The sequence below is a fragment of the Molothrus aeneus genome, chromosome 1, assembly GCF_037042795.1.
Source record: "Molothrus aeneus isolate 106 chromosome 1, BPBGC_Maene_1.0, whole genome shotgun sequence".
Lineage (NCBI taxonomy): Eukaryota > Metazoa > Chordata > Aves > Passeriformes > Icteridae > Molothrus > Molothrus aeneus.
This window is the reverse complement of record NC_089646.1, coordinates 62,540,552-62,562,866: the sequence shown is the minus strand read 5'-3', so window position 1 is coordinate 62,562,866 and position 22,315 is coordinate 62,540,552. Positions and strand designations below refer to the sequence as shown.

At 42.7% G+C, this 22,315-nt stretch overlaps 1 long non-coding RNA gene across 1 annotated transcript; it reads right to left on the bottom strand.

The window, feature by feature from the left end:
- Positions 1–258: 258 nt before the first annotated feature.
- On the bottom strand, positions 259–21,552 carry LOC136553501 (uncharacterized). The gene is made up of 3 exons (XR_010783164.1): positions 21,517–21,552; positions 14,136–14,177; positions 259–1,000 (listed from the first exon to the last, which is right to left on the bottom strand). It is a non-coding gene; the product is annotated as an uncharacterized lncRNA (long non-coding RNA).
- Between the last annotated feature and the right edge of the window lie 763 nt (positions 21,553–22,315).

Here is a 22,315-nt window from a genome sequence, read left to right as displayed (position 1 = left end):
ATTCTGTTAATGCCCTGCTGAGATGATCAGCCAATGAATTTCCATGCAAAGATAAGTGCCTAAGAAAATGGAACATGCCAACCACTCTCCACTGATGGAAGAGGCAACCTAAACCATTAAACTTCTCTCTCTTACACAGGTACCTTTACAATTTGTCCTTCAGACCCCAAAATATACTATTCAATTCTTTAAACTTGTGACAATTTTATTTTTAATAAATAATCCAGAAAAAAATTGTTAGATTCAGTTGGGGTACATTTCAGACTCTATAAATAATGTTCAAATATTTACATTATAAATTTAGCACAGAATTTCAAGTCTTACTTTTTAGATGCCAAATACTTTTAGTAGAAACCTTTTTAGATAATAGGATTTTTCTTGTATTATGCATTCATAAACTTCCTTCAGTGATAGGGGTGAGTTGAAAGATCAGTTCAACACTGCTGATTAGTTTCTTAATTAAATTATTGTGTTCAAAGAGGGATAAATAAATACTGGTCACAATTTAAAGGGAAGTAAAAGTGGGTCACAGAACTTGAAAAGGCTGCCCAGTGAAATAAAAACAACAAAATGTTGCATTTTTCACTCTTGAGAAGTGCTTTTGCAAGTGGCTGGTGCTGTTTTTCTTCCTCTCAAGAAGTGGACAGGAAATGCTGCACTGAGCTATCATGAAAAAGGGGTCAATCAGGGGTGTTTTGTAAGGTGGGGAATGAGATTTACAGCAACATAATCAGTTGACCAGTTCATCATTACAGGCTACACGTGTCCTAAATTAGGAGAGCATGAAGCGGGTGGATACGTTATGCTGTTTCACGGGAAGCAATTTGAGCGAGTTGTTCTTGTTCCAGTTCTTTGAGACTCAACAACACATCTCCCAGGAATCTGTAAATCATCAGCAGGTGATATTGTTGGCTGTCATAGCACAGACAGGCAGAGCCAGTTACAGCTTTTACCAGGTTTTTTTTCTGTTCTGGTTCTTAAAATTCTCCTTTCCAGGAAGCTGCAAAACAAACCACAAAGCAATCAGTAAAGCAGGACAGCACGGAACAAAATTCCAGAGATAAGAGACATGCTGATAATATAGTCTTTGACATCTGTTTGGGGGCACTGCTGAGTTAAATATCAGTCCTTTACCAGATTAATATATGTATGCCTGATTTCTCTCTCTCTCTCTTCACCTATGTAGCCTCTCTCAGTGCAGTATCTGAATGCCCTGGGAAACACCAATGAATGTACCCTCCGAGCACTCTTTTGGAGTATCAAAATATAGAAATTACAGACTTCTCTGAGGACAGATGTAAAATATATGTCAGAGAAAGGCCCCCAGAATTCTGGTTCCACATAACCACAGCAGAAGCATATATGTTACGGGGTCCCCCATCTATCTGGTACATAAAAGGTTGTTACTGATTGCTTCTGTGGCCACTGAGGAGGGAACAAGATTTACATCAAAGACAGCTGTGTTGGACATGAGGGGAATCTTCCAACTGCGGAAAAATGAGATACTGGGACAGGATATTCACAGAAACACTGGTGACTTGTCCTTTAAATAGGTTTTTGAAAAAGGGCTGATAAGTAATCCTCAGGAATGGGTCTTTTGAAAGATGGAATTGCCCTGCTGTGTTCTATGCTGTGGACATGACAGCCCAGGGTATTACCTAGTTTGTTTTGCTGTCTTTAGCTTTGCAGTGCATATCAGGACTTGAGTGGCAGACAAGTAGTGGTGACATTTATTATCACCATGCTAAAAGAGAAATGGGTTTAAGTCTACTATGTCACAAGATATACAACATTATATATCTCATGAAGTTATTAGAATAAACCAAGAAGCCACAAAGGGCTAAGGACAGGGTGTCTCAGCAATGCTGAAGCATGGTCAGTGGGGTAAGGGGGAACATCTCCATATAAAGAGACTAGGGCTCTGACATGAACTATGAGGAGTATGTAAGGTGGGCTGAAAAATAAAGTAACCTTTAGGAATTCTCTCAGCAGCTGGTCGGTCAAGAATCTATGAGATGGAAAAGCAAAAGAAACAGCTACATCTGTATGGAAGATGAGATCTTATGGCTCCAACCCCTTTTTTAATTCAACAGAGCACTTCCATCTGACTTCAGGAGCTTGGACTTGGCTTCACCCTTACGAAAAGTGACCCAAACTTCGTATTTTATAAGGGGCTGAATTCCTAGGGAATGCCAAGAAATTTAGCACCCTCCAATGGAGTCTCTTGTTACAGCATACTTGTGTGGGATTTCTGAACATCTGGAAGCCCATCCTGACCCATAGTCACGGACAAATAGTGACTGCACAGATGCACTCAGAGGGCTCTCAACTTTCTTTATGTGCACTCAGCAACTCACAGTGCCCAAGCATTAAAACACAGGTATCACATTTCTGAGCTGGTTTTTCCAGTCAAAAATATATCAGTGCATGACCCCAGCCATCATTTTACAGTGCATTTTCCTCCCCATGCTTGTTTGAATGGGGTTTGCCTCTGCCCTCTTTATAGAGATAAAATAATTGAAACAGTTGACATAAAGCATGTGTTCTGAATTATTTATGTGTTTTCTATGGGATTAAAAAAAAAAGAAAAAAAGAACCAAAATACCAAGCATACCTGCCTATGTATGCAGCAGAAATGGAGAGGATATGGGAACAAATACAGCCCAGTTCAAAACCATGTTTGCATGCTGTGAGGAAAATACCTGTTACATCATGTATAGGTATGTGAGTTTTCTATGGATTAAGCAAACATCACCATATGCTGCAGATCAAAAAAAGATAAAACCTGTGTATGTGTAGAGATACAGATATCTGTCTCCTTCTGCCATTTCTAACAGCATCCAGAGCTAGAGTTCATAGCAGGATCTGGCACTGAGGAACCAACATGTGCATCTGAATGTGGCCCTGCAGAGATAGATACATTTGTTTGTATGCTTATACTGCATCAGGGGTGGAATATGCAGCTCATTTCTTCTCTTTTGTCTAAGTTGGAGAAGGCTCAAGTCAGGCTCATGAAACCCTGGCAGCATACCACCCATCAGGGCATTCCCAACATAAACCTCAAAATCCTCTGAGTAGCCAAGCTGTAGGTATATACCTGAGAGTTTCCACAGCCCAGCTCACCATGTTACAGGATCACAGCTGTGATAACTTGATCTTCACTACATTCTCGGGAAACATCTAAGTCAAAAGCTTTTCAGAACTATAGGCCTCACTTTTCTGTTCATGAGAAAAACCATTTTTATGTGGCCATGGTATGTTGTGTTTATCTGAAGATTATGTTCAGCTGTTGCCTTTGCAAACCTTTTGATACAGTGCCTGTAGATGTTCACTAGCCTATCAAGGATAAAATGAATACAGGGGAATCTTGGAAAGACATCAAGCAGAGAGGAACCTAGATCACAAAAACATGATATTAAGTATAGATAACGATCCAAACTTATCTAGGGCCTGGGGTTTATCTGGACCCTTTCTGTCCACAACATCGATGCTTACAAAAAAACCTCTGAAATTTTACACAGGCAACTTCTGTGACATCGGCCATTGAGGAACTCATGCTGATTTTGGTAAGTGCTGGGAAAACTGGCCTAGAGCTATTTTGGCATAGAGCTATTACTTTTGCCTCTGGGAAGCAAAGAAAGTAAAAATAGATCAGTAACTACAGCTCAAGAGACAGATTTACATGGACCATGTAAATAAAAAACTTGTCCAGGCTTCTTTTATTTCCAGTTGTTTCATCTTTATAATATCTTTTCAGCTTTCCATTAAAGATGGCTCTTATCACAGAAATCAGCCTCAAATCCAAGGCTCTATGTGGAATATCCTTTACCTAGACCAGCCCTTTTTAACCCCATGTCTGCCCTTTACAGGGCTTAAGCTCTGGTTCGGAACCAGACACAATTTCCAAGCTGTCCTCTTTTAACAAAAATTTAATCTTTTTCTAAGTTTGCTGGCCATAAAGCATTCCTCAGTTTCAAAATAGCCTGGCTTCCTACATGTGTCCTAGGGTCACTTCTAGAGAACCTACCCTAAAAGTTAGTATATGCTGTTCAGGAAACAAAGGCAAATATTAGTTGACTAGTGTGACATAACCTTATAAGCCTCTTGCAAGCCCTTGCCCTTCTCCCTCCTTGCCCTCCTCCCTCTAAGGCCAGAAACCTGTTGCTAGAGATTTTTGATACTCCAGGCTGGAATCAGGCATCAGAGTGATGAGGGGAACATGCAAAAACACAACTGCTCTCTGCTCACATGGTGAGTGCTACAGGGGAGTCTGCCAGGCATCCCTGTCCCTGCCTTGACAAACATTGCTGCCTGGTTATTGAAACCACTTGCAGATCTCCCTTCCACTCACATGATGAACAAATCCAGACCACTGACCCTCTATGCCCTAGGATCCCCTTTCTTCCTGTTTTAACAAGGACAATTTCAAAATATGGTAGCTAAAAAACTCCCAGAGTTCATCACAAATTGTTTTAAATCCCAATGGAAAACAGATTCTTCTGTTTCAATAACAGAGTTTGCTTAGAGAGCTGGCAATTCAGAGGAGACTGAACCACAGCTTCTGCCAAGCCTTGGCTGCACACCACAGCAGCTGGGGCAATGAGTATTTATTTTTTCCCACAGTGTTGGAATTGAGATATCACTCATGTAAATATGTTTCCCATGTTTTAAATAATGGCTGCTAAAGGGTGTCTCCCACACTTCAAGAAGCTGAGTGTACATCTTTGTCTAGTCACCTGCTCTGGAATACTTGGATCAGGTCATGTAACTCCAACAATGTCTTAGATTGGAAACCCCTGCTGGCCTTTAAAACACAAAACATTCTCCTAAGGTGATGGAAAGGAGAACCTGAGTAAAACACTATAGATGGCAGAACACTTATTGTCCTTCAATTAGCACCTGGCATCCTCCTCACTGGATGGATCATCAGTCGTCCTCACACATAAGCCCACACTTACAGCCATCCATCCTTGTCTCAAAGACCTTCTCCGCAGCCTGCTGGGGGCTTATGTTAAATACTGATCTGGTCTCAGTCCCATCTAATCAGCAATACCTTTAACATTTTGCTGACTGGCAAAATGCAGGAGAAGTGGGATTATTCTTTGTCACCCTCACCCTAGTAAGCATCATCCTTCTTAGTCACTCAAGTGCAATGCCATGCAATGTCTCAGATCTTCCTTAGAGGCAGTGCTTGCTGTTGCAGCCCTAGAGGAACCAAATGTATTCCCTTTCTTCTCAGGGGAAAATGCCAGCACCATGATGAGCCTGCCTCCCCAAAATACTCAGGATTCAGCACAGTAATCAGCAAGAGCCAGAAGTTTTCTACAGAGCCCCAGATCCAGGACTGCCACTAGGATTTAACAGCATCCCACACAGGCAGATGTGGCCAAAAAAAATCCAGCTGCTGCCAAATTGGTTGCAGTTTCAACTGCATCTGAAGCTGGCCAGCACTCTAAGGTGGCCTTCTCACACCTTTTCCTTAATGTGAGCAGCCCAAGCATGCCAAGGGGTTAGGATCTGCACAGATGTGAGTTCAGGCAACTGCAAACAAGGAGAACACAAAACTTGGAACAGAAAAAAAAAACCCAACAGTCCTCACCATTCCTTCCCCACCTCATCTTCCCATCTGTTATGTATTCACATGCTAAGGAGCTCCCAAACCTTCCCTAAGTCCAGCAATTTTCAATTATCAGCTCCAAGTCCTGGACCATTCCTGCTGGCTCCCAGGAGATGCTCTATGAGGGCGAAGTGGGGATGTCATGGCCCAGTGCCATGCTTGGGAGTTTCCCAAGAGCTCTGCTCCAGTTTTGGGTGTGTGTATCAGGTAGAATAGGATGTCCCACACTGCCCTCTGTAAAACCTCTTCTTCCCTCCCAAAAGCCTCCTGAGAAGGGGGAGTTTTCCCCTCTCTTCAGAACTGAAGTAGGCAGAATAAAACACCTCACTGTTCACCCACAGCTTTCCTAACACAACAGAGCATGCACTAGCAGAAAAACAAAATAGCTACCTCCTTTTACAGCAAATTACACAGCTTTGTCAGGCATATTTTTCTACTCTAAAATCATCCCAAGAGTGAAAGCAGTCACTGGGCACCTTCAGAGGTCTGGGAACAGGTATCAGAACAAGTTCTACCATAAAGCATTGTGTATCCACAGATACACATGCAATGATGAGGACACGGAAAAGCTCATAAGGGAATCAACCATTTTCTCATCAGAGAAGGAGTTGAATGTTGTCCCATCAATAAGGCTCGTGGCCACACAGTGAGCAGTAAGGAGAAAACTAAATATTGAGTTGCTGCTCAGTAATTAAGCACAGCCCGTGCTGTGCACAAAATAAGGCAGAGATGAAAGGGAGGAAAAGAGCAGAAGTGTGTGTAATTAAATTCTATGACAGAAAAACATTCCCACAGGGACTAACAGAAGATACCAGGAGTATCTGGAATTTTGGCACTTGCTGACTTGGAATTATCAAACATGTGCATGTATGAGGGTGTCTGTATGTGTGTATTCAGGCCATGCACATGGGATTGTTCCGTGCACAGGTGACCTACATAAAATCAGTAGTCCAGTCTCTTGAGAGAATGCTGGAGGGATGGGAACTGAGGTTAGAAGGACAAGTGTCAGAGGTCTATCAACCAAAAGCTGTGCAGAAGAACAGAGTGATTCCTTATACAGATACATAAATCCCACTACTGAGAAATTTGTGTGAGTAGCAGGACAATTAGAGTCAATTTGCAGTTTACCTACTAGAAAACAACAGCCTTGCCTTTGCAACTCTGAGGGCATCCTTCGATTAGTTTCTTTTTTAATGTACCTGCATTCTGTTTCAGCATGAGCAATGGCTGGAGTAGGAGAACTTTATGATACCTCTCTTCTAGTAAAGGAAGTAGGAAGCTAGGCACCTACCCACCATGTAGACCTCTCTCCAGAATGCTGTTTGCCTGCAAATCACTGATCAAATGATAGGTTTTGACTGTAGATCAAAAAGCCATTGTTCCAATTCTGGGACAGGCCAGAGAGTGAGGCAAGGCCTGGGTGGAGCTGGAAAAAATTACAGCAGGCAGCAGATGGGAAGAGGTGGCCTGGGGAGGAGAGGAGAGGCAGTGGAGAACTGTCTTAGTAGGTAGCAGCTGGAATGAGAGGGGAAGTGGTCAGTTTAAGGGAAGAAGAAAAGACGGAGCTGTAGTGCTGTTACACACTTAGGTCAGTCCTGCAAATTACGAAAAGGAGCATGGAAAAGGAAAATCAGAAGGCAGCCTTTAACTTCTCTGGTTTCTGGCAACCTGGGAAGCCTTGTTCTAATCATTAAAATAATGACCAGTCTACAGTACAGCAAGAGAGGAGGGTGCCAGTCACCTCTCTTCCAAAACTGACCAAATCTGCCAGAAATTTTCCCACTGGTTTGGGCCTAGGAGTGCCAGTAAGCTGATTGCTAATCTCTAACACATGCCTGATCTCAGCAGTCACAGTGGGGTGAGGCACAAGGGTTTTAATTTCTGCTTTACATCCTTCCCGCTAACGCCCAGCATGCCTCTCCCTTCACCACATGGCTGTGCGACCTCTGCTTCTACTATTTTCCACCTTCTTTTTCCAAAAGTCAGCCTCAGGGCCAGGGAAGGTGCTGAAGTACTGTGCGGGAGCAAAACCCAAACACAGCTACTTAAAGCAAATATTATTTTTCAACTGAAAGACTTTTAAATTTCCCCCCCCAGTTTATTTTTAGAACAATGGTAAAACATACAAATCCTGGAGGCCTCAAGCACTTTCCTGCTGTGCTATTGACTTAATTTATTTCTTTAATTTGTTAAAACCTCACCAAAAAAAATGTTATTCTTTGGAGACTTTGCTAGCCCAAGTTTTGCATATATTATTTGCTGCAAAAGATTAATGAGGTAGCAGAGGCATTTTTAATGGATTCCCTTGGTTTTCTCTCACTCTCCATCACTTTTTTTCTTTTTTTTCACTTCACACGGCAGTGCAGGTCCACAAGTCTGCTGAGAGCTCTCCACAGACAGGATACAGGGCATGGGAAGAAAGTAATGAAATTAAAAAGTCTCTTGCACAACTCCTGCCCTTCTCTCTCCCCACTCAGAGATACCGTGCTAGCCAGAACTCTGCACCAGTGGATCCAAGGCCTCCAGAGCCCCATGCTTTGTGAGGCTCCAAGGGAGTGGACGGGGCTGAACACCCCGGGTTGGATCCAAGGCCTCCAGAGCCCCATGCTTTGCAAGGCTCCGAGGGAGTGAATGGGGCCGAACACTCGAGTTGGATCCAAGGCCTCCAGAGATCCAGAACCCCGTGCTTTGTGAGGCTCTGAGGGAGTGGACAAGGCTGAACACCCTGGGTTGGATCCAAGGCCTCCAGAGTCCCGTGCTTTGTGAGGCTCCGAGGGAGTGGACGGGGCTGAACCCCCCGGCTTTACAGGAAGGCTGCGCGTGTGACAGCAGCTAATCCTACGCATAGTTCAGAGGTGCCGTCAGCCAGCCCGGCCAGGCACAGAGGCCCTTCTCTTGGCTCACTGAGGAATCTGCTGACACTCCCAGAGACTCTTAGGGAGCACTTTGGATGCTGGCCCCAGAAACCTTCCCATCGACCTGCTCCTCCTACAGGAACTGAACAATGCCTGAAGTGTGGCAGCAGCATGTACTTCCGCGGTGGTGGCTAAGAATCAGATCTGTTTCTCTTTCTTCATCCAGAATAACCAGGCTATTTGTCAAGAAGACACACTATGCTTAGAGGTGTCTAAATACTTTCTCTCCTCTCAGCCCACGCTCAGCCTCTATTCCACAGATTTTGCCTAACAGGAGGTGAAATGGAGAGAGAGAAGAGGAAAACAAAAAGTGAGGGAGGACAGGGGGAGTGGGTTAAGATACTGGGGTCAGGGCAGAGAGATAGAACCAGTTCTTTGTGATAGCTTTAGAGACAGGGTAGGTCGGTGATGGGGCAAGGGTATGTAAAAGGGAAGTCACAACACCCTGCTGCAGAAGTGAGGAGAAGAAAGGTGAAAATCTCTTAAAAAGCAGCCAACAGAGACCTCCTCTCTTTCTTCACATGCAAAGCTGATTTTTAGCCTGAATGGATCAAAAAGAAATGGCAAGCAGCCACTCTTTAGCTTGCCTCCCTGCCTTTTGGGAAGTCTGCCCATTGCTTTAGGGCTGGAGACTCCTATATGCTGAAGAACTGAAAACAAATGCACTTCAGCATGACTGCAGCCAGCCCACTCAGCACATCACTGCACTCAAACCACTTGGAACAGTTTGGAACTCTGTCCACCTTGACCCATCAGAGAGAATTCATGACAGGAACTGAGCTGGGCATACTAACCATGGTATGACTTCATTTAGGGGGATCAGCTAGTGGTCCAAGTGCCATGTACACTCTATGGGCAAATCCATGGAGCTCAGTATCTTTTTTTGCCATAGTCTTAACTCTAACATTGTCAGGACCATTGCCAAACATTTCTGAGTATGCCACTGCTGCAGCACTGAGCCCAATAATCTGCACTTTTGCCTGAATCAGAGTGTGTCAGACACGATCAGCCAGATTTCTACTGGCTCTGTTATACACCCTCAACTGCCCTGCTTCGGGTGCTGGTGCCACACAGGCACAAATGTTCTGTAAGAAATCCTGCCCCTGTAGTGTGCCATTCAGGCAAACACCACCAGCACATTTTTCTCACCCTGTCTTCTTTTTCCACACAGAAAGAGCGAGGCAGAACGACACTGCAGGAATAAGGAAATGACACGAAAGTACCTGTCTGGAACAGCCAACTCAAAGGCAGTGACACACAATAAATAAGCCTGAATACTGAAAAATGGGGCTGCCATTCTCTGTCATGCCAGAAATTACATAAACCACAAAAGAGACATGTCAATCCTTTGAGGCACCCCCAGAAAAATTTTTATGGCACTGTATTTCATAACTTCTTTTGCTACCTAGAGGGTCCAATTTCCTAATCTGTGTCTGCCTCTGCCTCCCCAGTTCAGTCTCCACTGCTGCAGGGGCATTCAAGTCACTGACTACCCACCTCCAGAGGCACATAGGGCCCTCCAGTGCACATAAAACACAGCTTCATGCAACATGCTTAATGCTGACATGCAAGGGAAGGACTGCTGAGGGAGGCAAACCAAAACAATAGCTCAGTTATGATTCAGACTAAGGAATAAGATCAGCTGAGAGGAAGTTTCTCTTGTGTATTTATCAAGTTTCAGAAGCAAGACTTCTTTCCACATTGAATTCAGTGCTATTGGACAAAGTAGCTTGGAGCTACTTTGGTCATTTCTAGATGAGTTGCAAGCACATCCTTACACCCTCTCAGGTAACTCTGAAAACATATGGTGGTTTAGTGGTTTAGTTCAAAAAATATGGTGCTTTAGTGGTTTAGTGGTGGTTTAGTTCAACCAACAGAATTTTAAGTGTGCAGATGTAGCCCAAACATCTTTGAATATCACTGACTGGACTGCTCAATATATTATGTTGATCAAAAACTTGACAGGATTCCGCTTCTGGATCTTCTTTGATTTGGTTTGGTTTTTTGGTGGTGGTTTGTTTTTTGGTTTTTGGTTTTTTTTAATGGTATGACACATGGTAAACAATACCACACAGATATGGCAATAGCACTTAAATAATCCCATACATAGCAAAGATTCTTACATACATTCATTTAAAGCAGGCCTGAGGCAAGCCAAATATACAAACAATTAGAGATCTGTAGGCATGCCAAGAAATATTCATGCAGCATATAGGCCCAAGAGAAAATATAGTGAAGATTAAGAATATTATTAAGACATATCCAGAGATAACAGTATTTGATGAATTTCTCTATGAGTATCTCTGTGATCCTGGCAATTCCCATAAAAAGGACTGGACTGACATTTTCCACATTTACCTACAACAGTCCAATCTATAGTTCTGCAGTAGAGGTTAGTATCTGCAATTTAAATGTCTCCTAAACCACCTTCCTTTGTTTTGTTACAGAGTAATTAGATCCACCTCCTTCACTCAGCTCCTGACCAACATTTCTGTTTCACTCACATCCCAAGGCAACTTCTGTTGCCCTTTTCTTTAATTTTTTCCACAGAAAAGCTTTTTTTTTTCCCATCCCGAAACCCATAAGCTTTTTGTTCCCATTACAATCTTTGGCACGCAAAGCAGGTGGTATCAGAAAGTGCAAATGCTTCCATATTCTTTGAATTACTACAAACTGCTGGATGGTTTTGCTCATCTTAAGTACCCAGTCTTTTGATATCTCAGCCAGTCCGTTCCATGCTCACAAGTTAATAAGACTAGAGGCAGGGAGAGACATGAGAAAGGCCACCCAATTAAAGTGAGAAAATGAAGACCAAAGCAGGCTGCTGTGCTGTCATATGGTCAGGTACTGAACTGTGCTTGGTGCAGTCACTGATAACAGGCTAGATATTGCTGCACATGTCACTTTGCTGTGACCTTCACTTGTCACCTGGCTCGAGCCTTATGAGAGCTGACTAACTTTTAAGTTAAAAAGGCTTAAATTAAAATTACTAGTAACCCTGGAAATCTTCGAATAGCTTCACTGAAACAAGAGGAATGACTTTGAAATTACAAGCCCTGTGGAAAGGACTCTACATAATTTGGTAATGGACGCAGATCACTTTCTTCTCCTTGAAACCAGCAGGAACTGAGCACTGAAAGTCCGTGCCTACTGGAGGGATAGGGGACTAACCCATGTGGCATCTAAGCATGAGGTTACCCAGTGCCTGGGTCAATCCTTGCATCTGCTCAGGTACAAGCTGCTCCATACAGCATATACTATTCTCTTGATCATGCATCCAGAAATCACAGCATAAACATTGCTCTAGGCATCAATGCTATGGAGTAAATGTTCCCAAACTCAATGCTCCTGCTCCTGAATGCACTGAGAAGGAAGTGAGGGGCAGAAAACTCACTGTTAAGCAGAGACATAAGCCTTCATTTAAACATCATGATGAATATCGCCTACATTTCAGAGAACTCTCACACCTGAAAATTGCTAGGAAAAATAGGACACATCTAATTTTCAAAATAATAATAAAAACCACTTCAATGGATTCTAGGAGTATTTAAAAAAGGGTTGCCTCTTCCTGCAAATGGATGGAGTTGAGAAGGGCTCACCACACTCTGTACCAAATGAAACTCTTACTAGAAACAGAACGCATGCCACAGGAATTATTTGCTGGTGTGTTCTACTGATTTTGATCAAAATTCTTGTGAATTCAGCTGCCATCAGAATATCCAGTGAAAAAGAAGAAGAGGGAGTCTAAAAGACTAAAAGTCTGTCAGTGCTACAGGACATCCCAGCTTGCAAAGAAGGCTGACCAGTTTACCTCCTGTGAACTTGGTATTTTACACAATGACCTGTAAGAAGTCCACCTTAAATAAAATAACTAGGAAAACCCAAATAACTGGAAGGAGATTACAGGTATGATTTTGTTACCTAAGACATCAAACAGTTTCACAACTGGTCTCTTAAAACAAAGGAAAAAACCCATCAAAATGCCGAATTTGGCTTCCACAGTGCAAAGAACAGCTGGAGCATTTCTGCATGACTTATTTTAATGCAGCAAGATTGGAATTTTTAAGTTCCCAAGGAAAAAAAAAAACAGCAGAGTTGCTTTTCACTTTCTGCTATCTGTACCAGTTACCACCTGGATCCAAGTATTTGCCACTTAGGATCCAACTATTCAAAAATCTAGAAAATTAATTGGTATCAAAGCAAAGGTCTGTGAAACATCTACATTCAAGGAGTGACCTTTGGATGAGAGAAGACCATTCCTTCACTCCCCAAGTCCTACAGTTCAAACTTGCTGCTTGAAAAACTGTTTTTCAGCTCCAAGTCCCAAGTCCAGCAGTGAAGTGCAGGTGAGATATAAACAAACACAGGAGAAAGGAAGAGATTTCTGAGGCATTATTGTAGGCTCAGCAGGTTTCATTAATTTGCCTGTTCTGGGGAAATTCAGACCCCTTTTCCATTTCTTTTCTGATACTTTCCTGAAACCTACACAACACAGCAAGCAGTGCATTAGGCAGCACAGCTTTTGTGCCACCACAGTCTCAAGGGTGGCCACAGATCTCATCCCAGCAAGGACCTCAAACAGTCATAAAGCGAGAACTGGGCAATGACATGGGAGCTATGCACCACATCTGCTGGAGGTCTCTATGGGATCAGAAGAGCAAGGGAACTAGAGACCTACTTGCCCCAGATTTGCCCTCAGATTCCATTTATCTTCCCTTGGAGTCCTCTGACACACCCAGACATGGGTACAGGTACAATGGATGTTCCTGGATGCTATTCTCTCACACACAAAGTCATACTGCTCCTCATGCCAGGCACTGGCACTTGTTCTTAATCTTACAGGGCTGTTTCACCTAATGGCTCCAAACCTGGCTTCCTGAAAACAGCAGGGGACAGCTGCTGAAACACCATCAATCCAGACAAAGTCAACATGACCTGTGGATGTGGTCCAGCTCTGCCAGGAAGGGCCCAACAGTGAGGGTGGCTGAGGAAATATTATTGCAGCCTGGAGGCTTTCTCATGCAGAATTCTATTCTGGTGCACCATTTTTTGTTGCTTGAGCATTCCCCAGACATTTTGGAAACTCCAGATGCAATAACACCGAGTAGTAGGTCACAATGTTTTTATTGATAAAGATTTCACCATCCTGATGTGGGTGTGATTGCTTGTGAATGCTGCAGGATTATACAGGGAATAATCACTCACCGTAGCCCACAGCATATAACATGCCCACCAAAAAGCACAATAAATTAAATAACAGTGTTTCCTGCCAGTCCAAACAAATGTTTCCCCTTCCTAGCAGAGCAGAAGAGTACTAATCCACAGAACTGCAGTGTTTTGGAACTTCATGTAATAGTGGCAAGAAAAAAGTCGTGCTGCTATGAAGTGACACAGAAACATCCGTAACACATTTTTGTCATCAACACAGCAGCAGTGGTTACACACAAGGAAATGTTTATGTGATCCATTTGCTAACATATAAAGCTTGTTCTAAAACGATTTCATAATATGCATTCCCAAGCAATGACCCAATTTGAGGTGAGCTATTTGAGGTGATCACTGCATGTTTTGAGGCAAGACAGCCATCTGAGTTACAACTATACCTTCTTTGTCCACAGACTGCAGAGTGTGCAGCAGGAAGAGACCTGCAATGAAAATAAATTAAATTATTTTACTTGAATCATTTAATTATTTTCACTTGGCAAAAAATAAGAATGAAACTGTGACTTAGTCAATGGGAAATCCTTAAGGACTTGGATAAAGTTGTCATGTGTATCCACTTGCTCTAACCTTTGGCCTTTTGTCTAAGCACAAGGCGCATATCAGTTAAATATATGATGTCTTCTCTCTGGGAAACTCAGAGAGTTAATAAGTAATTTTAAACTATTATGATTTTGATGCATGGAAAAAAAACCAGCTTGGCATTCCTCAGACAGTACAGCTGGGTAAGTACAGAATTTCCCGGCACTGTTTAAGGCTGGGTGGGGTGGGAAAAAGAAGAAGGAAAAAGAGAAACAAATGAAGTTACTAAAGAAGGGGGAAAAAATGTGCAGAAATCCTGCCAGAAGTTCAGGAAATCTTTTCTTCCTTGTTTTGCTTATGGAGATCAAAAAATCCAAATTAAATATGAATCCCCCTGCAAAATGCTGATGACTTTGCTCAAACTAGGGCAGCTAAGGTGCTGAGAAGCCATGAAGCTCAGCTGTAGTCCTTCAGATAAATCATAAAAGCAAGTAGCTTAAGTGATAGGTCTCCTGTCTGCAGGATCAGCACAATAGTTCTAATCCTTAAGGAGGAACTGACTCCCAGGTATGCCACCAGCCCAAACCAGTTCTGTTCCAGTCCTCCAGGCACCTCCACAGCACAAGGAGAAAATAGCAGCTGCAGAGAAGAGCACATGACCACAGCAAAGCCACTGCCATGTTTCAGGGAGATCCCAGCCCACAATGGAGGAACACACAGGGAATTGCAAGTGTCTTTTCCAACCCATTGCACAGCAGAGTGAAATGTCACTAGCCAGCATGTATATGGGATTTTACAGTGCCAGTGGATGGGACTGTGCTCACAGGTATGCCTGGCCTTCAGGTGGGAGGACAGAATTCCGGACTCAAGAAAGGCCCTTCTTATTCCCTGTTAACTTGGTCTTTTGTCAGCCTGTAGCAATACTCTCAAATCAAATCTGCAATTTCATTGCACCAAATCACTTATTTTTCACCTAAGTACCTCAAAAACAAGCACTGAAAAGTCTACATATCACACTACATGTCTCCACTTAAAAAAGACAAGCATTGCACAAGCTATGAGGGTGCATGGTGGAAATTAGACCCACCTTATGAGTCCCATTCATGAAATGTTCAGTCTTCTCTCACTTTCCCCATGGCTTCCCTAAGCAACAAGATTTCTCTATCTAGCATTTTTAAAAGACAAAAGTATCCTTCAATATGTGCAGGAACAAATTCAGGACCATGCATACACAAAATAGATGTTTATCAATATTTGATCTACGTATTGATCTTACCAATGTCAGTGATCCCCCTGACTGGTTTCCTGTGGCCAAACAAGAGCAAATAATTTTTTAAGAGAAATCTGAAGCTAGGAAAATACAACTTGCAGATGTATGTGAGCCAGTACCTCCCTCTCACCCACAAGTTTGGCAGACAGATCTTTCAGAAACAGCTTGCAGGACATGGCCCTGTAAGCAGGAAGGCTTTTAAAGCAGTGCACAGGTACAGGGATGATTTTCATGTCAAGAAAATAATGTTAAGTCCATTAAAAAAACTGCTTTCTGCAGTGATTCAGGGACCTGTGAAATTGTGAGAGACCATTGGAATCCCACCCAATGCAAAACACAGCCCAGGGGATTTCATCCATTCGTTTCTGCAGTTGTCTTGCACATCCCACTTCATTAAGCCCCTAACTTTTGACTAACCTCAAACCTGTAATTAATTCCAGAATTAAAATTAAAGTCACTGTCTTCAGGGCCATGTCAACACTGCCTTGTGTAAAACAGACCTGGGGGCAGGCCACTAAAATATGACGATGCAACTGTATTGTTGAGAACCTTCTGCTCAACTTCCTCCATATCCCATGGAGCGTCCGTGTCATACAGTAGGAACCTTCCCAGGAAAGAACTTGGCTCACCCACCTGTCAGGGAGCATTTCCTCATCTTTCACAGGACAGGCATTGGCAGACTCAAGTCATCATGGGTGTATCTCAAGAAATGTCCTATCCTGAACCCAGCCCATCCATAGTGCAAGGAGTGTTCATTTTGGATGCAAGATGAACTGGAGAATGACCCCAGACTTGGAACTGTGCTCAAAAGGCAGCCCAGCCATAGCCTACATGCCAGAAAACCCATGATCACTCCTTTGATCATGCTCCCATCATCTGAAGTGCTCTCATCAAAAAGCAAATGCATGAAATCTCTCCTCACACAGAGCATAATTCTGCAGGTTCAAGAAGTGGTCTGCATTATGCTGTTTGGGAGGAAGGGGTACAGTTATGCAGTGCAGCACTATTAAAATCAGCCATATAAACTGGTTGCTCATCTAATCCATTGCACTGTTTGGCCCACTTGCTCTTTTGAGTTTCTATCTTGTTCTCCAGCTGCAGCTGCCTTGCAACTCCCACTCCCTCTTCTTCACTGTCTTCATGTAAATCAAAAATCCATCAAACCTCACTTCTTCATTAATAAATCAATTCTTTGTATTACTCAACTATAAAGCCATGACTCTGTAGCTGCAAAGGCAGAATATGTTTGAGCACCTGGATGACAGCAAGCAACAGAGAAAAAGAAGTATTTTAATAATACTTAGGGCTCACAGAGGACCTTTTCTTCTTGGCACATCTGAGCTTGCCAGAAGGGTTGTACTACACTAAAAGAAATTCCCATTTCTCACTTGATAGTCACACCCCCGACCCAAAAGATTAAAAAAAAAAAAAAAAGAAAAAAAAAGATCAACGTTCCTATCCTTTTCTGTGCTATTTCCTCTGTTTGAGTGCTATATTCATGGCTTTCTTTCCTGAATATGGGCGAGTACAAATATCAGATGCAGACTAGAAATGCTGGGGCACACACAATGCATTCTTGGTTTCTTCTAAACATCAGACATATCACCAATTAAAAAAGAAAGAAGGAAAAAAAAAAAAGAACACACAGCCTCCATTTACCTGCTTTCAAGCAAAGGTAAGGAAATATCTCAAACTTTCCACAAAACCTGATATTAGCTCCCATCAAAGCCAGGAGAATCCATCCTATTGTTTCCCTTGCTAGTGCTGCATCGCTGCATTCCTACAGAGCTGCTGAATTTGTTCAGAGCTTGTTGATGTTGTTGTTGTTATTGTAAAAGCTGAGTGTTACACAAGACAGAGAGCTTGACAGCTTTCCCACAATCCTCAGCATGTGGGAATAGCGAGTAACAAAGTGTTAACACCTGCCAACTGGTGGTTAGGTGTACATGTCTCTGTTAACAACAAACACTGCTGCTAGCAGTCATCAGAGCAAAGCAGCAAATCTGTTCCCTTCTCCAGCGTGGAAAACACGAAACAATGACAAAAAAAAAAGCACCTAATTGCTTGATTAAGATGTATCAGTGTTGGAAACTGCTGATCTAGAACATTGAATCTCTGACATTTACTTCACTCTTGATTAAACAGAAATGTTTAAAACCAGTTATTGTGCAGGCAGAAGCTCAGAGCACTGTGTAACATCCAGGGAATTGTGGCAGTGAAACTTTTTGCAAAGAAACACAATCAGAACTACCTCCTCTCTGCTGTTTCATAAAGGCATCAGATGCTGAGACTCTCTGGCTCTTAGGAAAAAGGGATGGAAGGGCACAAATGATGGCCTAGGAGTCAGGTAACTCCTTGGAACTTCCAGAGGAACCTTGTGGAAAAGTCCAGCTCCTGCTCTGAAAAATGTTGCTAGACATGGAAGTCAGGACTGTTTCTTTATGTTGAGGGGGATTAGCTGTGTACTTTTAAAAATCATGTTTTCATTTGGTGATTTCCTAGGCAGCTTTGTGAGCCAGGTGGCACTGATTTATCATCACCAATTTGCATGTGACTAATGTCCTAACCTGAGGCTAAAAGCCTGCTTGCTCTGGATATACCCTCAGTAGCCAGCTTGCTTGTTTTATTGTTCTTTCCTCATGACAAAAATGTAAGGGAGAAGTGAGTCAACTCACTCATCTCAAGTAAACTAGAGATTGCTAAGTCAAAAGGAAGGAAACTTCATTAATGTAACAGTACTCACAAAAGCTCACTGCTCTCCAAATCTCCCTAACTGTACACACAGAAACTCCAGCTCAGCTGGGGAGAGACATTAACCCTGATTTTCATCAGAATGTATTTCTTCAGTAATTGCTATAAGGAGAAGAAATTGTCCCATTCTTTAGCAGTGGGGCAGGGGGTGGGGGGTGGAATTTCACATTTATGTCTTTCTCCTAAACATATTATCTGAAATAATTCAAACAACTATGATTGTACCTGATTAATCAGATGATGGCCAGGACAAAAGATAATTTTAACCTACACCAGTTCCTGAATCTAAGTCACATGGGAGGACGAGGGTGAGTGGAAGTCATGAGTAAATTCTTTTGATGGTTCTACCAATTTCTGCCAGCACTAATGTTGCATGAAATAAAGATTTCCAGTAGTCAGCACCTTGAAACAGAGGGCACTCATTCTTCTTATTTCATGACATATCAAGTATTTGAAAATCCTATAAGTAGTAGACAGTTAATGTTTATAAGTTGACTTACAAAGGCTGGCAGAACACTGTTCTGACTTGAAGCAACATCATTTACTAAATTGCTATGGTGAAGGCTCAAACAACCTTCCATATAAAGCTCCCTGCAGAAGGTTCTATGGATAAAAATGGACAATTTTAGTCAGCCAAAAGTGGCTTTCTCCACCAGGAATGGAGAAATAAAGTAATATTGTTGCCTGCCAACATGAATATTGACCAATTTAGTGAGATAGATATTTCCAAATAGCAGTTGGAAAGCTTTTTTGGTATAGGAGGTTTAGGATCACCTGCACTAGAATATTATTAGAGGAAAATTTCTAAGCTTTGTGTGAATATTCAAGCCCCTTAGCAGATGAATTTAGAATCTCAGTCACATGGTTTCTGTGACTCAGCCATTTGTTAGTCATCCTCTGCCCATTATATCTCAGAAAAGTTACAGATACCCATAATTAGAAAGGCAATCCCCCTCCTTCTGTCTTTTCTGCCTGTTCTCTAGATATCATGTCCTCTCACTCCCTTACTTGCCAGAGGTCCTGTGTTATTTATTCCCATTCCTCTCCCAGCTAGATTTATTTCCTTACAGTCTCACCCATTTTATGCCCTCCCCCTGGTCTCTAGATGCTACCCCATGTTCGGAATGGTCCAAATCAACAGCTGCCCTTGCAGCTCTCTTCAATCCTCCCTTTTCTGAACACAGCAGCTCTGCCTGGGTCCTCATCTCTCTCTCACATGGGTTTTTATCAACAATTGCCTTCTGTGTTCCCATGGGCCTTATTCAATTCAGTGGTATTCTTGCACACTCTGGGAGCATAATGCAAGAGAACTGGGTTGCTTCTGACTAAACGTCTCCTGGGCTAGTTTTTTAATTTGTCTGAGTTGTTGATCTGTCAAGCTGGCACTTCTGTTTTTCCTCCAAGTAACATTGCTACCTGATGTGTTATTTCTACTCTTGGATGCTACTCCCTCCATGCATCATTCGACCAGTTCTCCCTCATTTGCTGCATCAAACAGCTTTCTTGGGTTTGCCTTGCAACCCACTATCTTCTCTTCTTGCTGTTCAATCAACTCCCACCATCCCTCTGCCAGGGGTTACTGCCTTGGTCAGAAGCAAGTCCAGTTCTCCCAATACTCCATGATTTTTTTTGTATTTTCTATTTGGTAAAGAGCAGAGATCCCTGAACTACCAAAGCCAGAGGGCCAACTGTCATTCAGCCTGAGACAGTGTAGCTCCTGTTCACGAGGACAAACACACAGAAAATGCTGTAGTGAATTATCAGTGTCTGATCTGCTGTAGGCAAAGGGGCATGCATCACTTAAATCTCAGATTTATGGCCCAGGTAGTGGGAAGCAAGAGAAGTCTGGGAAGGACAGGTACATACATGCCCTTATCACACTCAGCACACTCTGAATGCGAGGATGAGTCTCACAGAAAACTCTGTCTATTTAAAAATACTGTGTAATCTTCCCATCAGAAAAAAACACCTTGGTGGAAAATTTCAGACCTGTACTAAACTCTCACACCCTTAATGCCATAAACATCTCACACTGACATCTGTAATACCTCTGCCGATTTACAAATTCTTACTGAGCTACTCTTTCTTTGGTGACAGAAGACATTAGGTCTATTATTGGCTCATTATCCCACACTAGTCCCAAACACACGGCACATGTATTTCATCTGAGGATAACCCTGCCTTCTTCAGGACAAGACATCCCATGGCAATCCCTTTTCCAGCAGCACTCCTTCCCCTCAGGGTGTTTGCTGGGCATTGCCAGGCTGCCAGGCAGACAGGTGCACACCAGAGCAGCAAGGCTCACTTAGACCCTATTGGTCTGAACTTTATCCATTGTGTTTCTTTCTGAAGGAACCATCTTCAAGGCAGGTTGGTTCTTTGTTCAGACACCTTGTAACACCTGAGACCACAATACTAGAACACTCCAGCAGCAGAAGAACTAAATCTAAATGCAGAAAAAACCCAGCATAGTCTGGTATTTAATGCACAGAGCTGATGATCTTGAATGAGCACACAAACTCGGACTCCATCCATGATTCTACCAGGTGGTGAGGGCTCTGGCAAACTGTGATTTGGCATAGTGAGGTCACATGCTTTCCCTACTGACACATGCACATTCCTGTCTTCAGTTTTAACATGAACAGGTTAAAGTCCTCCTCTACTACACTACTACATTCAGATGATGGCTGAAAGCTGCATCTTCATAGTGTTTTCCCATTAGGTCAATATCAGCCAACAAAGGAGCATTTGCTTCTTGTTCTTTAGCTGAATAGGAGAAAACAGTTGGTACAATATTAGCCCAAAGAGGGAGGAATATAGAGCACCTGAAATGCACTGCCAACAAAGCAATTAGCAGGAGCACTGGGGGTGGGCACTGATTGCTTGCCCTGTTCATCCACCTCACAGAGGGACTCAGTTCCTGGGTATCCAATAGAATTCATCAGAGTTAACATGCAAAGCTGTGCATACAACTATCTTGGAAATGAAGTACTCTTCCTGTGTTGCAGGAAATAGATCTGTTTCTTGGTAGTCTTTGAACAAAGGAATGAGTTGTCCATTCTGTTCCACACTAATCTTAATAGTTTACATTACAGGCTTACAACTGGTCTCTTTGAAGAGCACTGGGAAGGAAATAGTTCTGGTGGTGGTGATGTGGGTTACTCAAAAGTTCAAACAATGTAAGGACAAAACAGGCACACGAAAAACACTTCAACACCTACCTCCTGGTAAATTCCAGGGTACTGATCAGTTTAGATCAGTTTTTTTGGAGAGTAATGTCTCAGGACTTGCCAGGCAAGTCTTGTTTCCGTTCCTGTACCTCAAGGCTCCAGCATTGCACTTTTGATATCCAGTAAGGCAGGGTTCCAAGAGTCCATGGTTCCATCCAGGGTTCCAACAGTCCAGTTTGTCTTTCATCCCTCACCAATGATGTGCAGCCTTTTCGCCATTGAAAATCAGATAAGCAGATAATCAGAGTCTTAATAAAAAGGAATATTTTGGTGTGATTCTAAAATTCCTTCAAGTGAAAGACACATAGGCTTACTCTCTGGACTAACTGCAAGATCTCTCTAGCATAGAGCAACTGAAGTAATCTTGCTAGTGCGTGTCAGGGCCTGAGCATTGGAGTTGTCCTGATCATAAGCACTATAATCCTGTCAAGAGGCAAAAACGTAATGACATATCACCAGTCCTTTAGTCTATACAGTTAGCTAAAGACCCTGCATCTGTGTGATCAGATCCTCTGGAAGGAAAGGATAGCATCAAAACAGTAACCTCTTATTTCCAGTTCCTGTTTTGGTTTCTACTCTTCAGCAAACAAAAGATGCCTGTCTTACCCAAGGCTGCCTCAGCATTAGACAGACTGTGTTTCCAAGTTGCTTTCTCTCCTTTTGTCCCATGTTTTAGTTTTTTGCCTGTAAGAACAAAGCCAAGGGTCTTGGGGCTATTTGCATCTTTGGGGGATTTGGATGCACTGCAGGGCGAGGCTGGGCCTCATTTTAAGAATAGGTTCCAGCCCAC